This window comes from Dromiciops gliroides, chromosome 1, assembly GCF_019393635.1.
Source record: "Dromiciops gliroides isolate mDroGli1 chromosome 1, mDroGli1.pri, whole genome shotgun sequence".
Taxonomy (NCBI): Eukaryota; Metazoa; Chordata; class Mammalia; order Microbiotheria; family Microbiotheriidae; genus Dromiciops; species Dromiciops gliroides.
The window spans coordinates 146322203-146349672 of NC_057861.1; the positions used below are offsets into that span (position 1 = coordinate 146322203).

Here is a 27470-nt window from a genome sequence, read left to right on the forward strand (position 1 = left end):
GTGGTCCATGAAGTTCAGGAGCCTGAATCCAATAGGAACTAGGGCCAGATGTTTCAGAAAAAGGGGACAATGTGTTCTTTCCCTTACCATCTGGCAATTTGTGCATGTATGTCCTGAGGCTGAGGCATTGGCATCCTGGCTGATTCCCTGGAAGAAGATATGGCCTAGTCAGAAACTGGAAATCTTCAAATTCCTGTGTCCTCATTCCCTTTGGGATGTTGCTAAGGTATTCATCTCATTAATTACCCATTTGATGGACATCTACAAGAGCCTTTTCTTTGGCCCCTTTAATTGGTCAATTCTTCACACTATAATTGCTTGGATAAACCTAAATAAAGGACTAATGAAAATTTGGTGAACCAGAGGATATCCCAAGTTCAGAGGCAATTTTGGAGTCTTCTTTAGAACTGGTCTATTGTTTCATTTCTTTTAAAAAGTTTTATTTAAAAATTAATACTGATCATCAAGTCAGCTTTATAAGATTACTTAGTAAACATGTACAATAGTACATACAATTATACATACATACATACATACTGTAAGATGCTAAAATTCTAGCTATACTATCTAATATCTGAGTGGTCGCCAATAAATTATAAGCTTTAGCAAGAGTATTTAAGTATTTATTAAAGAGCATTATGATCAGAGAGAAAGGTAAAAATCTAACTATTTCTAAGAGACCCCATCGTCCAAACCACCATGGCGAGGTCAGGAACCAAAAGAGGAAAAAGCCCTCTGCCAGCATCCACTTCCTACTTTATGTCCTCCTCCCAGAAACGGGAGGTTCCTCAAGTTGATTGGCTGGTAGCCTTGATAGACAGTACCCATGAGCAAACTCACTTCCTGACGCCAAGGACCTTGACCACATGGCTTGCCCTCAGACACCTTCTCCTCGTGGAGGAACTTTCTGACAGTAGTTCTCCAGCAGGTGGCATCATTCCAATCACACACACACACACACACACACACACATATAATTTATTTTTTTTCCCTCAGGTTTGTTACTAGTTGGAAATCTACTTTTTCCCTTTACCCTACCTTATATCAAATAATTATATCCAGGCAAAACAAATCAACATGTTGTTTTAGTGTAAGAATGAATATCTGCTTTTGTACCTTTAGGTTTATCACTTCTTTGCCAAAGAGTGGAAAGTATGTTTTATCCTCGGCCTTTTGAGGTCATATTTGGTCTCTACTTTGGTCAGGGTTCTGAGGTATTTCAGAGCTGTTTTATCTCATCTTCTTATGGTGATCTTCCTAAAAATTCTCTCACTTCTACTAATTTCTCCTTACATCAATTCATACAAATCTTTTCATCCTTCTCTTCATTAACCTTTCTTCTATATGGGTTTTACCTGGCCTCAAGTTCCTCTTTGTTGTTCTGATTGCTCTGCATTTTTTCTTTTCCTTTTCTGGACTTTTCAGCCAAAGGAAAATAAAGTCATAGATGGGAGATGCTAAAGGGGAAGAAAGGTTTGTGTTTATAAGGATGTTTTTTTCTCTTCAAATGAATACAATAGACTTTTGACAGGAGAACTGGATGTTCAGCAAATACAAATTGAGGGGCAACTAGGTGGCACAGTGGATAAAGCATGGGACCTGGATTCAGAAGGACCTGAGTTCAAATCCAACCTCAGGCACTTGACACTTACTAGCTGTGGTGACCCTGGGCAAGTCACTTAACCCTCATTGACTGGAAAAAAAAAGTTAAATACAAATTGAGTAGATGTCTTTACTGAATTGAAAGGAAGATTCCTTTTCTTAAGAGGTCAGAGTTAAAGGAGTTAAAAGGAGACTTGTTAGTAGGCATTGTGGTGAAGTGGGAAGAGTATGGATGTTAAAGTCAGAGGGCCTGAGTTCAAATCTAAGCTTTGCAATTTACTACCTCAGGGAAGACAAATTTTGGAACCTCACTTTATTCATCTGTAAAATGAGATAATTTGACTAGGTGACCCCTAAAGGTTCCTTCCAGCTAAAAATCTATGATGTTGTGACCCAATGACTTTCCCTAGTTGGGAAGACAGAATGACTCAGTGAAAAGTGTGCTGGTCTTAGAGGCAGAAAGCCCACGTTTCTGTTTTCAGAGATCTCCTAGGAGGAGGTCATGTAGTACAGTGGAAAGAGGATGAATTTTGGAGTCATAGGACTTGAGTTTGAATCTCGGCTTTGCTGTTTACTCTCTAGTTACTTTGTGTAAGTTTCTACACTTGGGCCTCAGTTTTCTCATTTGAAAAATAGGGGTTTGAATAAGATGGCCTCTGAGGTCACTTTCAGTTCTATTCTGTGATTCTATGTTATCTAAATTCCCTTTCTTTTTAGATCATATGAATAGTGAGATTGTAGGCCTGTCCCTTTACCCCGCTGCAACTCGGTCTCCTGACCTCTAAAATGGGGATGATAATAATGCTTGCACTCTCACAAGCTTGTTGTATTGAAAGCCCTTTGTAAACCATCGGGTCATATAAGTTTGAGTAATTATCATGCAGACTGGAAAATCTATGGGGACACTTAGAAGTGATTGGAAAAGCCTGAAGATTGATGAATGGACCAGGGACCTTTAAATATAGGGTTTGTTAGTAGTTTGTAATTGTCCCTCCAAGTACACTTTACTGTATGCTAGGCTAATGGTGACTTTCATCCATTAGTATGTTTCCCAGTGGCCTAATTTTATTAGGTTCCTCGGGAGTTCCTTTCATGCTTCTCAAGTCTTGAACAATCCAAAATGTGGTGTCTTCAGCAAATCTGGCCACCTCATTATACTGTTATCCCTCTTCTAGGCCATTAGCCCTTCTCCAGGCTCCTAATAAATAAACACTGGTTCTAGGACTAAAACCCAAGAGACTGTGTGTTTAATTGCTTTCCATGCTGAGAAGCAGCCATTTATTAGCACTGTGCAAAAGTTGTGTTTTAAAACCCCAAACCACATGAAACACCACTAGTTTTGGGCCTGAGCCTAGCCATGAAAGCAGCCAAGTTGCATCTGAACCTTGTTAGGCCCCCTGACCTTTCACAAAACCTCAAAGCAAACATGTTGGAGTCTCTGGATAGACTCAAACTTTCAGGACTGAGTGTTGTCGTTTGTTTGGTTTTGTAGTTGCACTTTTGGGGCAGATCCTTACATCATGACTCTCCACTTCCGGTTTCCAAGAACTCCATGAAGTTGCCTTAAACACCCACTAAGATGTGGAGTTTCCGTTTTGTTGAGGTTGAACATTAACCTGGAGGAGTAGAGAGTGTGGTTGAAAGGGTACTTGGACAGAGGATAAAATGCCAAAAAGTCTTATCAATCCACCCACTCATTCAGCCAACGAGCATTTATTAAACACCAACTGTGAGGCACTGTTGCTAAATCCTGGGGATACAAAGAAAGGAAGTAATAGTCTCTGTTCTCAAGGAGTTGTATTTGGAACTGGAGATCTCAGGTCAGATTCCACTGTGGCTACCTACTTATCTAGGTGACTACGAAAGTTGCTTCCCTTGATGGGCCCCTAGTTAATTCATTTGTAAAATAAGGACACTTGAATTAGATAGCCTGTAACTTCCCTTCAAGATCTAAGTCAGTTATCTCTTTGAGCGGCTGAGTAGGCACTCTAACTAGAGTAATTACGGTCCTAAAGTTGCCATGTAAGATGATAGGACTTAGAGCAAGAAGGAATTGTCTTGTCTAATAGCTTCTCATTTTTTTTTTTTTTGGCAGCTGAGAAAACTGAGGCCCAGAGAAGTGATTTGCCCAAGGTCACACAGGTAGTAAATAGCAGAGTTGGGATTTGAACCTAGATCTGATGATAAGTCCATTAATCTTTCCACTACTTTTCAATGTCTCCAGATTGGAGGTTGGCACAGAACTGAAATTCCAAGGCAGAGAAAACCCCATGTAAGTGGATGTAGCTGAAATACTGAGAGACTGGAGAGATGTAGGTTAGGAGTAGAAGGGTTTAGATAAAATGAGATTTTAAGGAAAGGAAAACAGCTCTTGGATTAAAAAATCCTCAGTTGTCATTCAAAGTTCCTTATAACCTATCTCTCTTGCCTCCATGCCCCCCACTTTTCTAGTCTCTTACAATTTATGATGCTCCACAATCTAGAATATGGGGCCTCTTGTTTTTCAAATAAAACATTCCATCTCTTGATTCTATCTCTTCACTGGCTGTTCCTCCATTCCTAGAAAGCTTTTCTTCCTCCTCTCTACCTTCTGGCTTCCTTCAAGTCTTGATAAAATTCTACCTTCTAGAGGAATCTTTCCTGGTCCTCCTTAATTCTAGTGCCTTCCCTTTGTTCATTATTTCCGATTTATCCTGTATATATCTTGTTTGTACACAGTTGCTTCCATGCTTTCTCCCCCATTTGACCACAAATTCTTTGAGAACAGCGTCTGTTCTTTTTTTTTTTTTTTTTGTATCTCCAATGCTTAGCATAGTGTTGCATAGTTGGTGTTTAATAAGCGCTCATTGACTGACTGAGGGGGTTGGTGGATGAGAAACTTAGTATTTTATCATCTTGCCAACATCTGTTAAGAACTCATTATGTGTTTCATCAAACATTTTCTATGCTAGGCACATTCAGGCTTTAGTTTTCATCAAGCTACTAACATAGCTTCTAGAAAGAAATTTCAGAAATCTCTTTCAATGACACTGATACACATTTACATGGTCATTTTTAGTTTTAAAAAATTTTCTGTAGCTAATTTCATTTGACCTTCACTATAGTCCTGTGAATGACAAGATTATTTGACACTTTTTATAAAGAAAGGAAGGGAGATTGGGGGCAAGTTATTGGTTTTCGCTCTCACTTTCTTTTGAGGCAATTGGGATTAAGTGTTTTGCTCAGAGTCACACAGCTAATGAGTATCTGAGGCCAGATTTGAACTCAGCTTCTTCTTACTGCAGGGCCAGTGCTTTATCCACTATGCTACCTGGCTGCCCTGTAATTGATTTTCCTAAAGGCTCCACAGAACATAGTGTAGAAGTTTGTTTGAAAGTCAGTTTATGAATGAAATTCTGATGACACAAACAAACGAATTAGTTGCTGTTCAAAGAGATCTATGTGGCTGCATAGTGTTAAGGGCTAAAATCCTAGCTAGTCTGTCTAAAATATCTAATGAGTGGTCGCCAATAAATTATAAGCTTTAGCAAGAGTTAGACTTTTAAGCATTTATTAAGGAGAATAAGAATTTGGTAAAGAGAGAGAAAGGCCTAGATTCCTATCTATTAAAGGGAGAGCACATTTCTAGCTCCCTTCTCCCCCAGCGTCCACAGGAAAGAGCGCGAGACTGAGCGCCAGTCTCTTCCTTCCTCCTCCCACTAGTCCGCGTCACTTCCTGATACCAAAGACAAGACTCCTGGTCTTGCCCTCAAAGACCTTCGCTTCATGGGCAGAACTCTTCTACAGTTAGTATCCAGCAGGTGGCGTTATTCCAATCGTTACAGTAGCAAGTAACAACAACAACTACTACCATCATCCCAGAGGTACTCATATAAGGCAAATACAAGAATAATAGCAACATTCTAATCCATGCCTAAACCTGGGCTATACTCTCTAACCAGTGTACTCAGTATCTATGTGATGTCATGCACACATTTATAGAAACTTGTCAAGGAGATACATGAGTATGGAAAACCCATGTGCTTGAGATAATTTAAAAAATAATATTAATAATAATTATTAACATTTATATATTGCTTACCATATGCCAAACATATAGCAAGTGCTTTATAGTTTTTATCTCATTTGGTAATTCATAACTCTAGAAAGATAAACTTTGGGGTCAGGAACTATCCATAAAAAATATTTTGATGAATGTAAGCTCCTGCATTGAGCAGTTATATTTCCAATGCTAAGTTGCATTGATATATACTGTCCTTGAAGAACACCTCACTAGGTGAGATGTCTTCATCAAACTAATCATTCCACTGAGTGATTTCTCTGATTTTCTGTTTCTAAGCTTTTCTTCTTCTTATCTGGAGTTATTCCTCAATAGCATCTGTATTATCCATCACTCCCAGCTTCAAACTTAATTGCTATAGTTCTTTTTTTTTTTTTTTTTTTTTGGTGAGGCAATTGGGGTTAAGTGACTTGCCTAGGGTCACACAGCTAGTAATTGTTAAGTGTCTGAGGCCAGATTTGAACTCAGGTCCTCCTGAATCCAGGGCCAGTGCTCTATCCACTGTGCCACCTAGCTGCCCCAATTGCTATAGTTCTGATAGTTTTCTTTCACTTTTCTGTGCCTGCGTGTTTCTCTTTCTCTGTCTCTTTTTGTTTCTGTCTGTCTCTATCTCTTTTTCTGTCTCTTTCTCTCCTCTTACCCTTCAGGACTCGGACTTTGTATCCTCTTTGCTAATGGCTCTACCTTAGCTTGTTGCTAGTAAATAAATTTTCATCTTCTATTATCAGATTAACTACATTTTCCATATAATCACTGAATAGTCCTGATATCCACATTTTTCCAGTATACTAACAGCACATTCACAAAGCAATGACTGACTCAGAACTGAGTTAGAATTACCAATTCTCTTGTTACTCTCATGAAAGTGGACTTAATTCAGCAACAAATTGCTCCTTATAAAAAGGCAGTATTAGAAAGCATGGATGACTTATGATGTGTACTGGTGGAGAGAGTATTTACAAAGGTGATATCAAAGATTAATCAATGTATTGAAATAGTACTAGGAACAAATTTTTGGTAGACTAGGAGGCTAAGAGGAAGAATGTCTGGGTGTCACTAAGTATGAAAATGGTTCAAGGAGGCTAGAAGACAAACTTCACCTACCTCTTGCAGTCTTGTCTGGTAGCAGTTCTGGATATTATATACTTACTCCCATTGTTCCCAAATCCTCTCCTCCCAAACCAAAAACCCAAATAAAAAATGCAGTTTGAATTTCATGTCAGTTTCAAAAAAAAAAAAAGTTGAATACAATCCTTTAATAACAATAATGGCTGACATGTAATATGTATGCATATATGCATATATATACATATATATATATATATATTCTTTGCAAAGTGTTTGCAAAGGTTTGAAAAGAATGCTACATACATTATCTCATTAGATTCTCCCAACAAATCTATGAGGTAGGTGCCATTATTATTCCCATTTTACAGATGAGAAAATTGAGGCCCAAAGAAGTTATGTGACTTGCCCGTGATTATGAAGCTAGTAAGCTTCTGAGGTAAGAATCCAATTCAGATCATTTTGACTCAAAATCCACCACTCTATAAAAGGGTTAGGGGGGACCGACCTTTGGTAGACAAACCAATTAGTACAGGAAGGAGTCTAGTTTTTAATCACCTAAATTACTTAGGTGATTTGATCAGAAAAATTTACATCTTATTCATTTTTTAGAGCCTGGGAGAAATGACAACAACCTTGATCTCTCTCTCTCTCATACACACACACACACACACACACACACACACACACACACACACACACACACATACAACCACAACACGGGCACATCAACCATCCATGTTAAGAAAAAACTATTTATTGAGCCATAGTACATGCTGACTACTGCTAGGTACCATGGTAGATACAAGGGAAGAATAAATAATAATAAAGAAACAGATAAATAAATAAATAATCAGGTCCCTTAAGGATCTTGTGGGATGAAGTAGTCAGGAAAGACTCAATGGAAGAGGAAAGATTAAATTAAACTAGGTAGGCAGTGAGAAGGGGTCAAGTTCATCCTAAGCCAGAAGAGTCATGTGGAAATATGGCAATGAAAGGAATGGGTGGGGTATGTGAGGAGAACATTTTGGAGATTGGTTATAAGGGCCATAAATGCACCATAAACTCTGACTCATCCAGACCCTAATCCAATTCAATCCAATTCAACAAGCATTTAATAAGCACTTACAATGTATAGGGCCCTGTGTTAGGTTCTGGGGTTATAAAGACAAACAAAAAAAAAACCTAACAAAAATGCAGTCTCTTCCATCAAGGAGCTTATGCCAAACTGAATGGACACAACATGTAATTAACAACACATTGATTTGAGAACGAGGTGGGAGAGAGCACAAATACCTAAGGGGATCATGAAGGTTTTTTTTTTTTTAAAGGAGATAGAACAGAAGCTAGGCTATGAAAGGAGCTGGGGTTTTGAAAGACAAGTTAAGGCAAGTATAGAGTGCATTCCCAGGATGGAGGTCAGCCTGTGTGAAGGTATAGAGGTAGTAGATTGAGTATGTTTTTCAGGGAACAACAAGTAGGACAGTTTGGATGGCACATGGAGTATAAAGGAAGTAATATGCAATAAATTGGAAAGGTAGGTTGGAGTAAGATTATAAAACTTTATATTTTTTTTAAGTTTCTATTTTTATCTTTTGTCTTTGTCACCTAGATTTCTGCCTATATCCCTTTCCTGTCTGTCCCACACCCCAAGATATTCCTTAAATATTTTTTTTTTGGTTTGCTTTTTGTGGGGCAATGGGGGTTAAGTGACTTGTCCAAGGTCACAGAGCTAGTAAGTGTCCAGTGTCTGAGGCTAGATTTGAACTCAGGTTCTCCTGAATCCAGAGCAGGCACCTTATCCACTGTACCACCTAGCTGCCTGAAATAATTTTTTAAAAAAGAAAGAGAAGAGACCCACATGTACAAAATTATTTATAGCAGCTCTCTTTGTGGTGGCAAAGAATTGGAAATTGAGGGAATGCCCATCAATTGGGGAATGGCTAAACAAGTTGTGGTATATGAATGTAATGGAATACTATTGTGCTGTAAGAAACAATGAGCAGGAGGAGTTCAGAGAAACCTGGAAGGACTTACATGAACTGATGCTGACTGAGAATAGCAGAACAAGGAGAACATTGTACACAGTAACAACAGCATTGTATGATGAACAATGGTGATAGACTCAGCTCCTCTCAGCAGTGCAATGATCCAAGACAATTTCAAAGAACTCATGATAGAGAGTCCTTTCAACATCCAGAAAAAAAGAACTGTGGATTATAAATGCAGATTGAACCATACTGTTTTACTTTTGGGCTGTTTTTTCCTTCTTTTTTGAGGTTTTCCCTTGTGCTCTGATTCTTCTTTCACAAGATGAAAAATGCAGAAATATGTTTAATGTGATTGCACATATATAACCTATATCAGATTGCTTTCCGCCTTGGGAGGGGGGGAAGGGAGGATGGGAGAAAAATTTGGAATGAAAAATCCTATGAAAACAAATGTTGAAAACTATCCTTATATGTAACTGGAAAATAATAAAATACTTTAATTTATTAAAAAAAGAAAGAGAGGGCAGCTAGGTGGTACAGTGGATAAAGCACCAGCCCTGGATTCAGGAGTACCTGAGTTCAAATCCGGCCTCAGACACTTGACACTTACTAGCTGTATGACCCTGGGCGAGTCACTTAACCCCCATTGCCCTGCAAAAAAAAGAAAAAGAGAGGAAAAAGTGCCAAAAACCTCAGTAAAACCAATAAACCCATAAACAAATATCTGGCATCATATGTATAGAGCCCAACCTCTGCTAAAGAGAAAGGGGGAGGTATCTTTTCATATCAATTCTTTGCTGCCAGGCTTGTTCTCATGAAGGACTTTCCATGCCAACTTTAGGGAGATAGAGTTAATATTTTATTTCAGAGGCTCAAAGGAGTTGTTGATATTTCTTAAGCAGAGGAATGATGTGGTCATACTTAGGGTTTAGGAAGGCAATTTTGTCAGTTGCTTCAGTGTAAGATGGACTTAAGAGGGAAGATTTTGAAGACAAGCTGTCCAGGTAGGAGGCTGCTTTTTGGGGGGAGTGAGGCAATTGGGGTTAAGTGACTTGCCCAGGGTCACACAGCTAGTAAGTGTTAAGTGTCTGAGGCTGGATTTGAACTCAGATCCTCCTGACTCGAGGGCTGGTGCTCTATCTACTGCACTACCTAGCTAGCTGCCCCTAGAAGGCTGTTTTAATGGTCTAATGAGAATAGATGAGGTCCTGAATCAGGGCAGAAGTTGTAGTAGTAGAGAGTAGAGAATGGATACAGGAGATGTTATAAAAGTAGAACTGACAACACTTAGCAACTGATTGGATATGGAGGGGGAGGGAGATGGAGCATCAAAGATGACTCTGAAATTACAAACCTGGGCAATTACAAGGATGGTGGTTATCTATCTCAATAGAAACGTGAACATTTAGGGACAGGATGGATTTAAGGAAAGGGGTGAGAAGGTAATAAATTGTTTTGGATCTATTGAATTTGTGATGTACATGATTCATTCAGGGTGGAGATGACCAGCAAACAATTGGTGATGGAGCCCAAAAGAGAGACTAGGGCTGGCTAAATAGATTTTTTCTTTCCTGTCCCCCACATTTATTTCTTTTATTTTTAATTTATGGAATAAAACAAGCATTTTCATAACACAGTAAAATAAAAAAGATGAATTGTATATGAAATTGCAAATCTATTATGTACAACTTGCTATTTAAAAATACACAATAAAGTTATCATGTAAATGTTTTTTCATTATTTTTTCCTCCCTCTTCCCTCCACTCTAGAGATGGCTACCACTAAACACAAATATATATGTATAGATACACACATGTGTGTATATATGTACATGTATATGTATATGCATATGCATACATGCACACACACATATATATATACATATACACATACATATACATATACATATACATATATATATGTATACACACACAAGAAATGATAATTGAACCCTTGGGAGCTAGTGAAAGTCATAGAGAGAGGAGAAGAAGGAAGTCTAGGACAGAGTCTATGGGACATCTACCCAAAAGGGTCAGGATATGGATATTGATCCTGAGAAGGTTAGACTACATGTTATCTAAGGTTCCTTCAAGCTAAGACTTTATTTTACATAGAGAAGTAGAATAGGGCAGTAGATAGAGAACTGATCAGGAAGATGTAGCCCTTATCAGCTGTGTGACCATAGCAAGTCAGTGCTATCAACAATTTTACAAGACTGTAAGTTGCAAAGAAGATGTCAACATGTATTGGTAGAGAGACTTTCCTCATCTAGCTGTTTCAAATACCAATAAAATCACAGGTCAAGTCTCTATCTCTATCTCTATCCCTATCTAGCAAAGGAAATTCAAGTGGTTAGACATTCCGGAGAACAATTGGAAGCTATACCCAAAGGGCTATCAAACTGTGCCTACACTTTGATCAAGCAATACCACTGCTAGTTCAGTATCCCAAAGAGATTTTAAAAAGGGAAAAGAACCTATTTCTACAAAAATATTTATAGCTGCTCTTTTTGTGGTGGTAAGAATTGGAAATTGAGGGTATGCCCATCAATTGGTGAATGGCTGAACAAGCTGTGGTATGTGATTGTAGTGGAATATTATTGTTCTATAAGAAATGATGAGCAGGATGATTTCAGAAAACCTGGAAAAGACTTACATGAACTGATATAAAGTAAAGTGAGCAGAAGCAGGAGAACACTGCACTCAGTAACAGCAATATTGTACAATGGAGAACAGTGAGTATCAGCAGTACAATGATCCACGATAATTCCAAAGGACTCATGATAAAAAATGTTATCTGCCTCTAGAGAAAAATTGATATCCGAATACAGACTGAAGCATTCTCTCTCTCTCTCTCTCTCTCTCTCTCTCTCTCTCTCTCTCTCTCTCATTATTTGTGTTCAAGTCTTCTTTTTGTGTGTATGTGTGTTCAAGTCTTCTTGCACAAAATGACTTATGGAAATGTTTTATGTGATTGCACATGTAAAACCTCTATCAGATCACTTACCATTTCAGGGAGGGAGAGGAGGAAGGATAAAATTTGGAACTCAAAACTTTAAAAAAAATACCGAATGTTAATGTAATCAGGTAAAAAATTTTTCCCCTTTTTTTTGCAGGGCAATGAGGGTTAAGTGACTTGCCCAGGGTCACACAGCTAGTAAGTGTCAAGTGTCTGAGGCTGGATTTGAACTCAGGTCCTCCTGAATCCAGGGCCAGTGCTTTACCCACTGTACCATCTAGTTGGCCCATAAAATATTATTTTAAGAAATGAGTGGTTAGACAAGTTAGAAGAGTTGCCAGCTGAAAGGCCACTCTTCTTCCCCTATACAAGTGCTGGCCAGGGAGACATTAGAAAACAGTTTGAGAAAATATGGCATTTCTGAAGGCTACAATGAACACTCATTATTCTCACACTGCTACTCAGGACTTTTTTCTTGCATTTAAATTAGTAGAATATGGGAAAGTAGGAATACAAGTGGGTTCAAGCTGTCAGTTTCTTAAGTCCTGAGATTCTGATCAATTGATCTGTTAATCAAAAACAAAACAACCAATAACAATTTGCCTACATGATGATTGACAGGTAAAATGGGTTTAGAGGAAGGAATAGTCACCTCCTAAAGTTTTTTTATGCCTCAGCTATTTGGGGGGCTCCATTCATTTAAAAATAATAATAATAATAATTCTGGAAGTTGGGCTTCATTGGGCATCTAAGAAGAGTTTTGATCCTTTACTGCAAGGCTTAGCAAACAGTGGAGACCCTTTTGCTCCACTCATTCCCCACTTTCTACACCTACCAACCACTTCTCTTCCCTACCTTGAAAATTCATGAATTATTCTGACATGATTTATGGTTTCTGGCATCATCAGAATGTGTGAAAGAAAGAAGATATTCCATAAACTTCAAATTTATCTCTGCTTTTGGTGAAATTGAAATGGGGGACGGGGGAAATGTCAGGTACTTTGCAGGGAGCCCTTGGAAGATTTCCTGAACTGGCTGAAGGAGAGGGCTAATGAGCCTAAGCAGGAGGTACTAGCTGGGCTGGAAGGGAGAAATGGGGGGAAATAGGGGAATAAGGTAACAGGAGGGGATGTGTCAGTGGCGGGGATGAAGAAATCCACAGTGTGGGTCAGGTTCTGCCTAATCTTTTTCCCTTTTGTTGCTAGGAGGTAAGTGGTGCCAGAAAAGAAAGCAGTTAGGAAAACATATTAAGAGGAGAGACTGACAGCTTCTGGGTACCTAGAGTAAAACAATGGAGAAGTCAACATTCTTGTGTTTATAGTTTTTAATCAATTTCTTCAAGTCATAAGGAACCAGGAGTGAATCTAGTATGTCCACTAATAATTTGCAGCCCTGAAGACATTTTAAAAACAATCCTCTCTGCAGTAGAAATGGCTCCAGGCCAGAAATTTAGGGGGGCAGGGGGCATGTAGCATTGATACTGTCTCGCACAAGCTTCCTTTCCTATTAGGTGATTCGGGAAGAATTCACATCTTCCCACTCCTGCAGTTCTCCCTGGCAATAAAGATGGGAATTTTGGCTGGGGTGTGTAAATCAGTTGTCAGTTGAATCTGTTTTAAAAAGCCCAAGCTAAGCATGAAACAGAATGCTTCATTTTCAGACACACTGTAGATAAGCACAAGAGGGAGCCTGGGATAGACACTTCCTAGATGTCTCCTGGGCACAATGATTTTAGAGATGTGTGGATCTTGAAAACCAAAATAAAATATAATCTCAAAAAATCCCCAAACTTTGTTATGCTGAAATTGATTACAGTGGCCATATTTATCCAGCTCCATAATAATGATATATCCATTAATAATAATAATACCTCTTCCTGAGCTTAATGACATGTTTTATGTGACTTTGTGTTAGAAAATAATTATGAGAGTGATAGAGTGTGTGCCCCTACAGTACATGTAACCATGGTTCCGAGAGAGAGAGAGAGAGAGAGAGAGAGAGAGAGAGAGAGATTCAGATAAACAGAGGTCAGCATTGGAAGGACCTCAGAGGATGTCTAGTCCAGCCCATCCCTGAACAAGAATTCTCTTTATAGTATCCGTAGCAAGCTGTCAATTCTCTTGTTCGAAAACTTACAGTGGGGTGGGAATAAGGGGGAAATCACCACCATTAGGCAGTACATGCCCACTTTTAGTCAGTTGTAATTCTGGGCAAGCTTTTCTTTATTTTAAACATAAACTTGGTTCTTTGCAACTTATACTCATTACTTGTAATTTTGCTTTTTTGGACCAAACAGGACAAGTCTAATCCCTCTGCAGCTATCATGTTACCCTTAAATGTTTATCTGTGACTATTATGACTCACAAATTTACAAATCCCACCCCAGTCTCTCCACTAACCTTTCATAGTACATGACCAATTGCCTATTGGATGTTTCAAGTGGGGTATCCCAGAGACATCTTAAACTATCTATCTAAAACTGAGCTCATTTTCTTTTCTCCCAAGCCTTCCCCTTTTTCGAACTTCTTTATTTTAGTCAAAAGCACCATCATTCTTCTAATGTCTCAAATTCATAATCTCAGAATTATCCTGGACTCCTCATTCTCTCTTTTCTAACATATCAAATCATTTGCCAACACTTGACATTTCTCTCTTTACAACATCTCTCTCATATCCTGCCCCCTTTCTTTCCACTAAAATATTTGCCACTAGTTTAGGATTCATCTCATTTAGATTATTGAAATAACCTTTTAATTGGTCTTACTTTCTGACTTTCCTGGTAGATCTTACACATTGCTGCCAAAGCAATTAACTCCAGTGGCTTCCTATTGTATCTAAGCAATATAAAATGAAAATTCTGTTTAGCTTTTAACACCTTTTATAGCCTATTTTTCCAACCTCATGGATTTAGATATTATTCAGCCTCCATGTCATGCTGACTTCTCATTGGCACTTACTCCACATAACCAAACAGTTGTCAAGTATGGTCATTGCAAACTTCTTAACATCTCTTGTACATGTCCCTTGATTTCTACTCACAAAGCCATAACCTTGGTCCAGCTTTTCAGCCCCTCAAGTTTTAACTATTGCAATAGGCTTCTGAATATATTTTTTTGCTGGGCAACGAGGGGTAAGTGACTTGCCCAGAGTCACAGAGCTGGTAAGTGCCAAGTGTCTGAGGCTGGATTTTAACTCAGGTCCTCCTAAATCCAGGGCCCATGCTTTATACACTGTGCCACCTAGCTGTCCCCCTCTGGATAATCTTGCTTGAATTCTCTTTTCATATTAGTTCATTTTCCACTCACTTGTCAAATTGATCTTCCTAAAGAAAAGGTCTGATCATATCACCCTCCCCGCTCAGTAAACTTCAGTGAATCCCTGTTGACTCATGAATTCAATATAAATCTCCTCTATTTTGACTTTTGAAGTCCTTTATGAGCAGTATTCTTCATAGCTTTTCAGTCTTCTTATGCCTCACTCTCTTTCATGTGCTTCATGATCCAATATACCATATTTCATTCCCCGAACCTATGCCTTTTCCTTTTTTCACATTTATTTTATTAAATAAAACAAGCATTTCCATAACATAGAAAAATAAAGAGATGTTTGTTCATGAAACTGCAAATCCACTATGTACAACTTGCTACTCTTTTAAAATATATAAGGTTATCATGCATATTTTTTTTCTTTTTTCCTTTCCCCCCACCCCAGAGACGGCTACCATTAAACATAGATAGGTATAATATGTAATTATATATGTAAATTTATTCTATACATATTTCTAAGTTCTTTTTAGGATGCAGATAGCAGCTTTCTTCATATGTCCTTAATAGTTAATTTGGATATTTATAGCTATCAAAAAGACTTATTCACTCAAAGTCATTTTTTAGATATGTATCAGGATGACTGAAGAGGGCTCCATAAAATTTAAGGGAACTGGAGTTGCCCAGGGCCACATAGCTAGTAAGTATCTGAGGTGCGATTTGAATTCAGTCCTCCGAATTTCAGGGCTAGTGCTCTATCTACTGTGCCACCTAGCTGCCCCTCAAAGTCATTCTTTTTGTGTGTGTGTGTGAGGCAATTGGGGTTAAGTGACTTACCTAGGGTCACACAGCTAGTAAGTGTTAAATGTCTGAGGCCAGATTTGAACTCAGGTCCTCCCAACTTCAGGGCTGGTGCTCTATCTACTGCGCCACCTAGCTGCCCCTCAAAGTGATTCTTAAAACAATATTGTTGTTACTGTATAGAATGTTCTCTATGTTCTGATTACTTTGCTCACTTATCTGTCTTTCTTCAAGACTCAACTCAAATCCCACCTTTTGTAAGAGGCTTTTTTCTGTTAGCCTCACCCCCACCTCACCCCAGTGCTTTCCTTATTAGATTATCTTCCATTTTCATGGCCTCTCTCTCCATCTGACTTTCTCTTACCACCCCCTCATTGTTACATGTTGTCTGTCACATTAGAATGTGAGCTCCTTTAGGGCAGCAAATGCATATTTGCCTTTCCTTATATTTTTAGTGCTCAGTATAGTGCCTGGCACATAGTAACAGTTTAATAAATGTTTGTTGCCTGACTAACTTATTGACCGGCACTTTGCAATCTAGGCAAATTAGTCTTGTCTCTACTTCCTATACATGACACTCCATCTCAGGTCTTGGTACCTTTGCACTGAATATCCCCCATGCCTGGAATGTACTTCTTGCCTCACAGTCCCTCTTTTCCTTTAAGCCATTCCCTTAGTACAATCTACTGCATGAAGTCTTTCTTGGTTTTTTGTTTTTTGTGAGGCAATGAGGGTTATGTGACTTGCCCAGGGTCACAGAGCTAGTAAGTGTCAAGTGCCTGGAGTCAGATTTGAACTCAGGTCCTCCTGAATCCAGGGCCAGTGCTTTATCCACTGTGCTACCTAATTGCCCCTGCATGAAGTCTTTCTTGACTGCCCTTCCCCCCCCCACTTATTACGGCAGTCAGTGCCCTCCCTCTTAAACTTTCTTGTATTTACTTTATGTAAGTTTGCATTTATTCATTTTCTATTAATTTTTATATATACTTGCTGTCTACCTCTTAGGAGGTAAGCTCCTTGAATGTAGGAAATGATTCATTTTTTTGTACTTGTACCCCACTGACTAGAACTTAATAAATACTTGTTGATTGGTTGATTGATTGGTGTGACCTATTCTGGTTGAAACCATGTCATCCCTTTGTTATTTCTGATTCCTTATCTATGTGTTCTCCAACAGTCTTTTTATTGAACCATTTTAGAATTTTCTTAGGAAGTGAAGCCAAGCTCACTGCTCTGTGGTATACAGTATATTCTCTTCCCTTTTGTGAAAATTGAGACATTTGTCCTTTTTAAATCTTGTAATACCTCTCAGGGGACTCACCCTCTAATTGGAGGAGATAGCCCAGATAAGAAAGAGGTTTCAGGTACAGGGAAGATGCAGAGGCCCAGGAATACTTAGAATATGCCAAGACATTTATCCTTTAAAATGGAGAGCATGGAAGCAGGTGGCTCACCACCACTGGGTAGGGATAAGTGAGTCTAAGGGTCAGATTAGAACAGAGATTCTTTCCTTTCTTTAGGGGTGGGGTTGGGGAGGGGTCAGTGTACAACCAGAATATCGTCCTGTACTCTCTACAGAATTTTTTTCTACATAACCTCCCATTTTATATACTGTCTCCACCAATTAGAACATAAGCATCTTGAGGGCATGAACTGCCTTTCTGCTTCTATTTGTATTCCCAGCACTTAGTACAGTGCTGGCAATAATAAGTGCTTTATAAATGCATTTTGATTTAAAAAAAAGAAAAAAGACATCGGCAGAAAGTTTTGGAGTGTGCCCTGACCGGCCTGAAGCAGGGAAGGGGGATCTTACTGGATACCAGCCCTTGCTGGGGATCTTCATAGTTTCCCCTAATGAGATATGTGGTGGTTTCCTGACAGAGGGGAAAGAGTATTCTCATTCAGAGCCAGATCTAGCTGAAGATCACAAATTTAGGATTGGAAGGGTATCTTGTTTAAGATTTCAGTTTTACAGATGAGAATACTGAGACCTTAGAGAGGTTAAGTGATTTTTCTCAATGTCATAGAGGTAGTAAATTACAGAGTCATCTTTGGGCCCAGATCCTCTAACTTCAAGCCTAGCATTTTCCATGAAATCACACTGTCTCCAAACTCATCTGTGGGGTATTTATTGGCACATTAGTTAGAATCCTTAAGCTCCTATTGAAAAAGTAGAAGGGGACTATTGTGTTCCATACTGCCTTATAGGTCAAAACTAATCAATGCGTTATGAGAAGTCATATGATGATAGATAGAGGGACTGAACTTGGAGTCAGGAAGAACTTCCCCATACATTGCTGTGTGACCATATGCAGGTCAGCACCCCGGACAGCGCTCTAAGATAAATTACAGATGAGTGCTGATTTGTATCTGTGGAGGAAGTTTCTATAATAAAAGTCTGTCACTGATGAAAACAGGTCTGGGTCAGAAAAAAAAAAAGCTCTCAGATGATCACCTATAAAATATTAAGAGTAAACATACATGGAATTAATTTTTTAACTAAACTAAATAACCAGTGTTTTAGAAATAAAAGAAGCTATATAAACTGTTTTATTTTACAAAAGAGGAAAGTGAGGCTCAGGGAGTTTAAATGACTTTTTCTTCTATTTCTATTATGAACTTGATAATTATTTATGAACTTGAATATTTCCACATACAAAGGATAGAAAAATAGGAGTGTGCATGAGACCATGAATCTCTTATTTAAAGTACTATTAAATCTATGGGTAAGGGAAAAATTTAGGACCAAAGAAAAAATAAAGATAAAGAGAATTACAAAATGTAAAATAGATAATTTTGATTAAATAGAATAAAAAACCTTTTGCACAAACAAAACCAATGCAACCAAAATTAAAAGGAAAGCAGAAAACTGGGGGCAATTTTTTGCAACATGTATTAATGGTAAAGGTCTCATTTCTCAAATATATAGATAACTTAGTCCAATTTATAAAAAATTAAGTCATTCTCCAATTGATAAATGGTCAAAGGATATGAACAGGCAGTTTTCAGACAACAACAAAATCAAAACCAAAGTCATATAAAAATGCACTAAATCACTATTGATTGGAAAATTTCAAATTAAAACTACTCTGAAGTACCACCTCACACCTACTATCAGATTGGCTAATATTTTAAAAAAGGAAAATGATGGATGTTGGAAGGGATGTGGGAAAACTGGGACACTAATACACTGTTGGTAGAGCTGTGAACTGATCCAACCATTCTGGAGAGCAATTTGGAACTATGCCAAAGGGTTTTTAAAATTGTGCATACCCTTTGATCCAGCAGTACTACCTCTAGGTCTATATCCCAAAGACATAAAAAAGTGAGAAGCACCTATTTATAAAAAATATAGCAGCTTTTTTGTGGTGGAAATTGAAGGGATGCCCATCAATTGGGAAATGGCTAAACAAGCTGTGGTATATGATTATGAAAGAATATTATTGTGCTATAAGAAATGATAAGCAAGATGATTTCAGAAAAACCTGGAAAGACTTACATAAAGTGATGCAAAGTGAAGTGAACAGAACCAGGAGAACAATGTACATAGTAAGAGCAATATTGTACAACAAAGAATTGTGAATGACTTAGCTATTCTCAGCAATACAATGATCCAAGACAATCCCAAAAGACTAATGATGAAGCATGCAATCTGCCTCCAGAGAAAGAACTGATATTGTTTGAATATAGACTGAAGTATACTATTTTCACTTTCTTTCATTCTTTTTCTTTTATTTGAGTCTTATTGATTGCACATGTATAACCTATATCTGATTGCTTCCCACATTAGGGAGAGGGGAGGGGAGGGAAGGGAAACAGGGAGGGAGGGATAGAATTTGGAATTCAAAACAAAAAAATGTTAAAAATTGTTTTTAACATGTAATAGGGGGAAAGTAAAATATATTACATTTTTAAAAAGAAAAAAATAAGGTGGAAGGCTTCCTCAAAAACAAAAAATCCAAAACATACTATTAAATCTAATATGCTAATAACAAGAACTGCCCTGCTTGTTGGACCCCATTCTAAATTTCTTTCTGCCCTCATGTATATTTTTGAAATGTTTCATTGATGCTGTTTTCCTCATTTTTTGGTATCACTATCACTACCTCCTTATTCTCCCCACCCCACAACACTCCTCCTACCTAAATAAAAACTCCCCCAACATAATAATAAATAAATATAGTAAAACAAACCAAATCTGGATTATATTGGTCATGTCTGAAAATTCATGTCTCATTCTGAAGCCAAGCCATGGGAAAACATAATTCATCATCAGTCTGCTGGAGTTGTGGTTGGTCATTGTATTGATCAGATTTCTGAAGTCTTGCAAAATTACTTACCTTTATAATATTGTGTCCATTGAATAAATTGTTATGATTCTGCTAATTTTTCTCTGCATCAGTTCATACAAGTCTTCTGAGATTTCCATAGTTCATCCCTTTCATCCTTTCTTAGAACTCAATAATATTTTACTTTCATAAACCATAATTTATTCATCCATTCTGCAATTGATATTTTTATATTTTTTCCATCTCACAAATTGCCATGCTACTATATGGGTGCACTTCTAGCTCCCTCCAAAATCCACCTTGTTTTTCCTATTCTGGAATCAAAATTAAATGACCCTTCCTCTTGGAAAGGGTATGCTAATTTAATCCCCTATGATTATATTAATAAATTCCCCTTCACTTTAAAGACTAATATATTCTTTCTTGGCTATCACTTACCCAAATGTGTTTTCTCTCCCACTAGAATGTATGTTTCTCAAGTGCAGAGAATGCTTTCACCAAACTTAGCACAATGTTTGGTATTGTGTAATTTAAAATTCTAAATGTGGGTTCTAATCTGTCCCCCAAGTTTTGGGGGGAAACTGACTAAAATCACTGATAAACAAGTTTAGGTTTTTTAAGGGTTTATTTAAAAAATAGTAAAAGAAAGAAAGATTGAGAACAGATTTCCTATAACCTAGCAAATCTAGCCTTCCTAATCTCTCCCTTCTGAAGTTCTCTGCCAACACGCTGATATCTCACAGCCAAAGAGGAAAAACTCTCTCCCCAGTGTCCACTTCCTGCTTCATGTTCCCTTCCCAGAAATGGGAGGTTCTTCAAGCTGATTGGCTAGTGTCATTCAAATTCATTGCTTCACTGGACCTGAAGGTGGTCTCGATGTAAAATTCAAAGTTTTTAACTTCTGAGAACGATTACTTTCTTAAGTACCCTTAAGCACATGCCAGATGTGCTTACAATCTAGTTAACTGGAAGTAAGCCAGTAATCCAGTCAGCAGTCAGTCGCTTTATCCAATTCGATCAGTTTAAACCAATCTCCAGGTGAGCCCCTGAGTATCTGCTAAATCTCATCTATCACATTCCATTATCTTGACACAGTATATAATAAGGGCATAACATGTTTTTTGTTGATCTAGTCATCCATCCATTTATTCATTTCTTTGTTCATATAGATCCCTTCCCTCTTGCCCTCTCCCCCTTTCTCTTATTGGGGTGATATACCTTGCTTTTCTTCTAATTTTAGTTACATTGGTTCTGTTAGTGAAAAAGCTCCTTAATTTTATATAATCAAAATGATCTATTTTACCATTTTTGAACCTCTCCATCTCTTGTTTGGTCATGAATTCTTTTCCTATTCATAGATCTGATAGATAATTTCTTTCCTGCCCCACTAATTTGCTTATTATTTCACCCTTTATGTTTAAACCATGTACCCATTATCTTGGTATACAGTATGAGATGTTGATCTGTGCCTTGTTTCTGCTAGACTATTTTCTAGTTTTTCCAATAGTATTTGTCAAATTGTGAGTTCTTGCCCCAATACCTGGGATTTATCAAATACTAGGTTACTATACTCACTTGCTTGTGTATATTGTGTACCTATTTTTTCCACCATCAATTGTTTTTGATGATTACAGCTTTGTAGTATAGTTTGAGCTCTTATACCACTAGACTCCCTTCCTTCCCATTTTTAACTGATGCCCTTGATATTCTTGTTTTTTGTTTTTTTAGTGAGGCAATTGGGGTTAAGTGACTTGCCCAGGGTCACACAGCTAGTAAGTGTGTTAAGTGTCTGAGGCCAGATTTGAATTCAAGTACTCCTGACTCCAAGGCCGGTGCTCTATCCACTGCGCCATCTAGCTGCCCCTGCCCTTGATATTCTTGACCTTTTGTTCCCCTAGATGAATTCTGTTGCCATTTGGTGCATATATGTTCAATGTTGATACTAATTCATTCTCCATGTTACCTTTTTAGTGAAATGTAGTTTTCTTGTTTCCCTCTTAATTAGGTCTACTTTTGCTTTTATTTGTCTGAGATAATGATTGTCACCCCTACCTTTGTTACTTCAGCTGAAGCATAGATTCAGGTCCAGTTTTTATTTTATATCTTTGTTTATCTTTATGTTTCAAGTGTGTTTCTTATAAATCACATATCGTTGGATTTTGGTTTCTAATCCATTTTGCTATCTACTTCCATTTTATGGGTAAGTTCACCCCATTGATATTCACAGTTATAATTACTATGTATTTTCTTGAATTTATCCTTCTCTTTTTAATCCTGTCCCCTCCCCAACAGTCTGTTTTCCTTCTGGCTGCTGCCTCTTTTAATCTACCCCCCCTTGTTCCTCTCCCCTTTTTCTTAACCTCTTTCCCTCATACTTCTTTGTTGGGCAAGATGAATTTATGTACCTAACTGTGTGCATGTTTGTTTTTCCTTCCTTGAACCAGTTCAGATGAAAGTAAGGTTCAAGTGTTACCTGTTCCCTACCCTGTGTCCCATACATTGTATAAAGTCTTCCTTGTGTGTCCCATTTAAGTGAAGTAAATATTTACATTATTCATTCCTTTTTCCTCCTCTCCCAGTGCATTACTCTTCTCTACACTTCCTTCTTCTCTTAGGATGATCCCAACATAATAGAATCACACCCATGTCTTCTAATTAGACTCTGAGAACTCTAGTGATGATAAAATTCTGAGGGGTTACATATATCCTTTCCCCATAGAATGTAAATAATTGAACTTTGTTTGATATCTTATGATTTTTCCCTTGTGTCTAATTTTTCTATGCTTCTCTTGAGATCTGTGTTTGAATGTCCATTTTTTTCAGTTCTGTACTCTTCATCAGGAATGATTGAAAGTTTTATCTTTATCATTTTCTTAGTTGTTTAATAGTATTCTATTTACTATTCTCTTTATTAAATGTCCATTACTCCTACCTCCTAGTAAGACTGTTGTGCTCAGTTTTGCTGATAGGTTATTCTTGGCTGTAATCCTAGATTTTTTGCCTTCCATAATATCACTCCTCAAGCTCGCATTCTTGTATAGTTGTAGTTGCTAAATCTTGTGTGAGTCTGATTGTGGCTTTTTGGTGTTTGAATTATTTCTTTCTGAAAGCTTGCAGTACTTTTTCCATGATCTGAGAGTTCCAGATTTTGGCTATAATATTATTGGGAACTAAAATTTTTTTCAGGAGGTAATTGGTAGATTCTTTCAGTTCCCACTTTTTGTTCTGTTTCTAAGATTCTAAGATTTTAAGGTTCCATCTTAGTTCTAACGCATCTTTCCTTTATAATTTCTACTAATGTATTGGCTAGGTTCTATTTTTGTTTGTTTGTTTGTTCATGGCTTTGCATGGTAGTCCAACAATTCTTAAATTATCTCTCCTTGATCTATTTTCCAGGTCAGTTGTTTTTCCTATTAGATATTTTATATTTTCTTCTATTTTTTCAGTCTTTTGATTTTGTTTTTAGCATGTCTTAATGTCTCAGGAGTGATTAGGTTTCATTTGGCCAATTCTAATTTTTAAGAATTTCTTTTCTTTTCTTTTTTGATCAATCAAAATTTATTAAACTTATTAAACATATATGGACCGGGTACTAGAGATACAAATATAATCAATGAAATAATTCCTACTTGAGAGGAGTAGTATTAAGGAGGATTTCACTTTAGAGAGGGCAGAAACAATATTTAATTTCCCCTAAAGAAAAGAAGGAGGGAAGGGTGGATTTTGCTATGCAGAGAAAAATGTAGGAGTCTAGACCTGGAGTCACTTAAAAGTGGGTAGAAAGGAAGGCACTCCCTCCCTGCCTCACTCAGTAATGTGTAGGGGGTTGGAGGTTTCCTATCAGGTTTGAGGGGTGTAAAGAATTAATTGTTATTTGAGGCTTTTATGCCTTGGAGCGCACTGGCCTGGGGCTCTGCAAACCACATGGTGCTCCACCCACTGGTTGTAGCCATTGCCAGGGCTCTGGCACCTCACATCATCACCACTCGCTGATGCCTACATGGGCCTGGCAAAATTTAAATGATTGGAAGCCTAGTGAGGGCAGTCATGTGACTGTCAGAGCGGCCATCCCATTGGCTGGGGCTGTGTGGGGTGTTTCTAGGTTTGGGGGAGGAGAATGGGGCATTCTAGGTGAAAGCTGGAAATCGACAGGTGTTCTGCTGTGTATTTTCAGCTGATTCCTGGGTGGTGGTATTTTTTCAGGTATTATAATTTCCCTTTCCCCATTTTATTTCCTTTCCCTTGATCCTACTGATCCTTTTTGTGTGTGTTTTTTTTAAGTTCGTTCTTGTTAAAATAAATTTTGTTCTGTTTTGAGGGAGGCTGCAGGTCTCCTTCCTTGCCCCAATATTGTGGCGAGCCGCTTAGCTAGCACTCCCCAATTAAAAATTGGTCCCCACAGTCAGAAGAATCCAGATTGGGAGGAAAAGTCAGGGTTTCAGGAGGGCCAGGCTGTGTCAGGCAGGAAGTGCCTGAGTCCAAGTGTCTCACACTGGGAGTACTTTTGGCTATGGTTTTCCATGTAGATTGGTGAGATTTTTTTCCTGATGAGGGTTGAGCCCAGAGAAGCAACAGCAGTGTCAAAATCAAGAAGGGGAAACTGGCCTTCCAACTGAAGATGCCTGGGGCAGAGCCAAAAGCATAGTATTTAGCCATAGCTTCATTGGGGTTTCTTGAGGCTGGGTCAAACCACATCTGGATACATTTGCCACTGCCCCAGCTAAAAGAACTTACTTTGTAAGAATGACTAAAAATGTTCTCACATAGGGAGGCTGGTGTTGGGAAGTAAAATGGTAAAAGGTGACAGGCAGCATTAGCGGGGCACTTGTTAATCCCTGAAGTCCAATTCCAACCTGTGTGCCCGTTATCTCTGCAGGTATAGGAAGTTTGGCAGTCCTTCCACCATTGGATACAATCCTCTGTGCACAGGGGAACATTCAGGACCCATTCCTTCCTCATACTTGAGGACGCCGGTTGGATCCAGGGTCCTAAGTGGGGGAAGCACTGATAGAGACATGTGTCCTGGATAAAGTGGCATTTGCAGGTTGGGGTCATCATCCCACAGTGGTCATAGGTGAAGCTGTACAGGGAGGAGGGGTTTTCATGGGCAGCAATGCTTGTGTCTGCTATGCAGCAGGCTTTCTTCTTCCATGGGCTACACTGGTTATAAAAGTTATCTTCTCAGCCAGGATGTAACTTGTGGTGCTTAGACTTCATGCAGACATTGAGCATATGATCCAGACACCCTTCAGCCATGGTCATGAGGCCCAGGAACAGCAATGCCCATCCTAGTTGAGTCATGGTCTGAGGGATCTGGCTGCAGTAGCTTCTCAGAGACTCTAAAGAAATCTCAAGAATTTATTTTCTTAAGTAAGGTTTTGCACCTCTTTTACAAAGCTGTTAATTCTCTTTTAATAACTTTCTTTTCTAACTCTCACTTTTTTTTTAACCAAGTCAACACGCTTTTATTAAGTGCCAACTATGTACGAGGCACTATACTGAGTTCTAAAAAGACAGCCCCTGCCCCCAAGGATCTCAAAATCTAATCAGCAATCTGTTTTTTTTCCAACCATACATCTCTCAGATACTATATTTTACTCCACTTTTCCAATGTGATTCATTGTGGGTAATGTGTTGCAGCCTGCTCACACCCACCATACACCTTTTCATTGCCTTTTGGGTGAGCCTCAATGTTAATTCTTCAGAGATTCTTTTATATAGTCTATCAGTTACAACCATGCAAAATTGCCAGAATAATCTATGTTTAAAATGTGGGGTTTTGACTCAAGTTGAAGCTTGGGGGTAGGGGTGGGGGGGTCATTGAAAGTAATATACTTTTTTGTAGTAGCAAAGAAATGGAAACAAAGTAGATGCTAATTGACCAAGGAATAATTAAATAAATTATAGTCCATGATCATAGCTATGCATTGAGAAATTACGAAAATAAAGAATTCAGAAAATCATGAGAAGGTTTATATGAACTGATGCAAAGAAAGCAGACATGAAAATGAAATACACTAAAATAAACAATAGAAATGGAAGGAACAACAACCTCAAAATGAAGAAATTGAATAACGTGAGAAAATGAGTAATCTAATGACCAAGGGTGGGGTCATGAGGGTGAGTATGATATGAAAGGAAGGAAGGAAACAAGCAATTATTAAGCAACTACTGTTCCAAGTACTATGCTAAGCTCTTTTTTTGTCAATTTAAAAAAAATGTTTCCATTTGTGTTCAGATACTATCAGTTCTTTCTCTGTAGATGGATTGCAATTTTAATAAATCCTTCTTGGATCATTGCTTTGCTGAAAATATCCACATGTTTCCCAGCAGATCATCTTACACTATTGCTATTATTTTGTATACAGTACATTTCACTCTGCTTCAGTTCATATAGGTTTTTTCCAGGTTTTTCTGATAGTATCCTGTTCATCATAACCTGTATATAGTACCTTAAACTTGACAAAGAATTTTCTTCATATTAGCTCAGCAAAGTAGGTACCATATGTTTTGCCATTATAATCAATTACCATAACTATTTCCCTTCATCCTATTCCCTTCCAATGATATTTACTCTGTTTTCTATCTTCTTTTAATCTATTCCTCCTCAAAATTGTTTTACTTCTGACTATCCCCTCCCCCATTCTGCACTCCCTTTTTCACCCTTCCCTCCTTATCCTCTTCCCCTCCTACTTTCCTGTAAGGTTAAATAGATGACTCCTCCCAATTGGGTGTGAATGTTATTCCCTCCTTGAGCCCACTCTGATGAGATTAAGGTCTTTGAACTAATTCTGTGTTCTAAATTTTTCTCCCTCCCTCCCTCCTCAACCCTCCCTATGAAATCAAGCAATTCAATATGTCATACTTGTGCAGTAATGCAGAACATCTTCACCTTCCTTGAAAGTGTTTTGCTTTTTACTACTCTCTCCCCCAATCTGCCCTTCAATCCTTCCCTTCTTCTCCCCCCCCACCCCTTATTTCTCTCCCCTCCATCAGGGCAAAAATATATTATTATACCTACTTGAGTATGTATGTTATTCCCTCTTTGAGCCAATTCTGATGATATTAAGGTTCACTCACTCCCCCACTCCTTCCCCCTCTTCCCCTCCCCTCTATAAGCTTTTTTCTTGTTTCCTTCATGTGAACTACCTCTGCCCAGACTATCTCTCCCCTTCCTCTTCCTCCAGGCTATTCCTCCTACACCTTAACCCTATTTTAAAGATGTCATCATGGATTAGCTAGGTGGCACAGTGGACAAAGCACCAGCCCTGGACCCAGGAGGTCCCAAGCCAAAATCTGGTCCCAGACACAAGACACCCCACCCTGTTTGCCTCACAGAGAACAAAACATAAATGCTTTATGGATATCATCCCTTCATATTCAGTTCAGACCTGTGTCTTCTGTGAATTCCTTATTGAGAAAGTTCTTATAACTTCAAAGT

The 27470-nt window shown here is 38.2% G+C and overlaps 1 pseudogene; it reads right to left on the reverse strand.

The window, feature by feature from the left end:
• LOC122746618 overlaps window positions 1–25333 on the reverse strand; it is a 100171-nt pseudogene extending 74838 nt beyond the window's left edge.
• Window positions 25334–27470: the final 2137 nt, after the last annotated feature.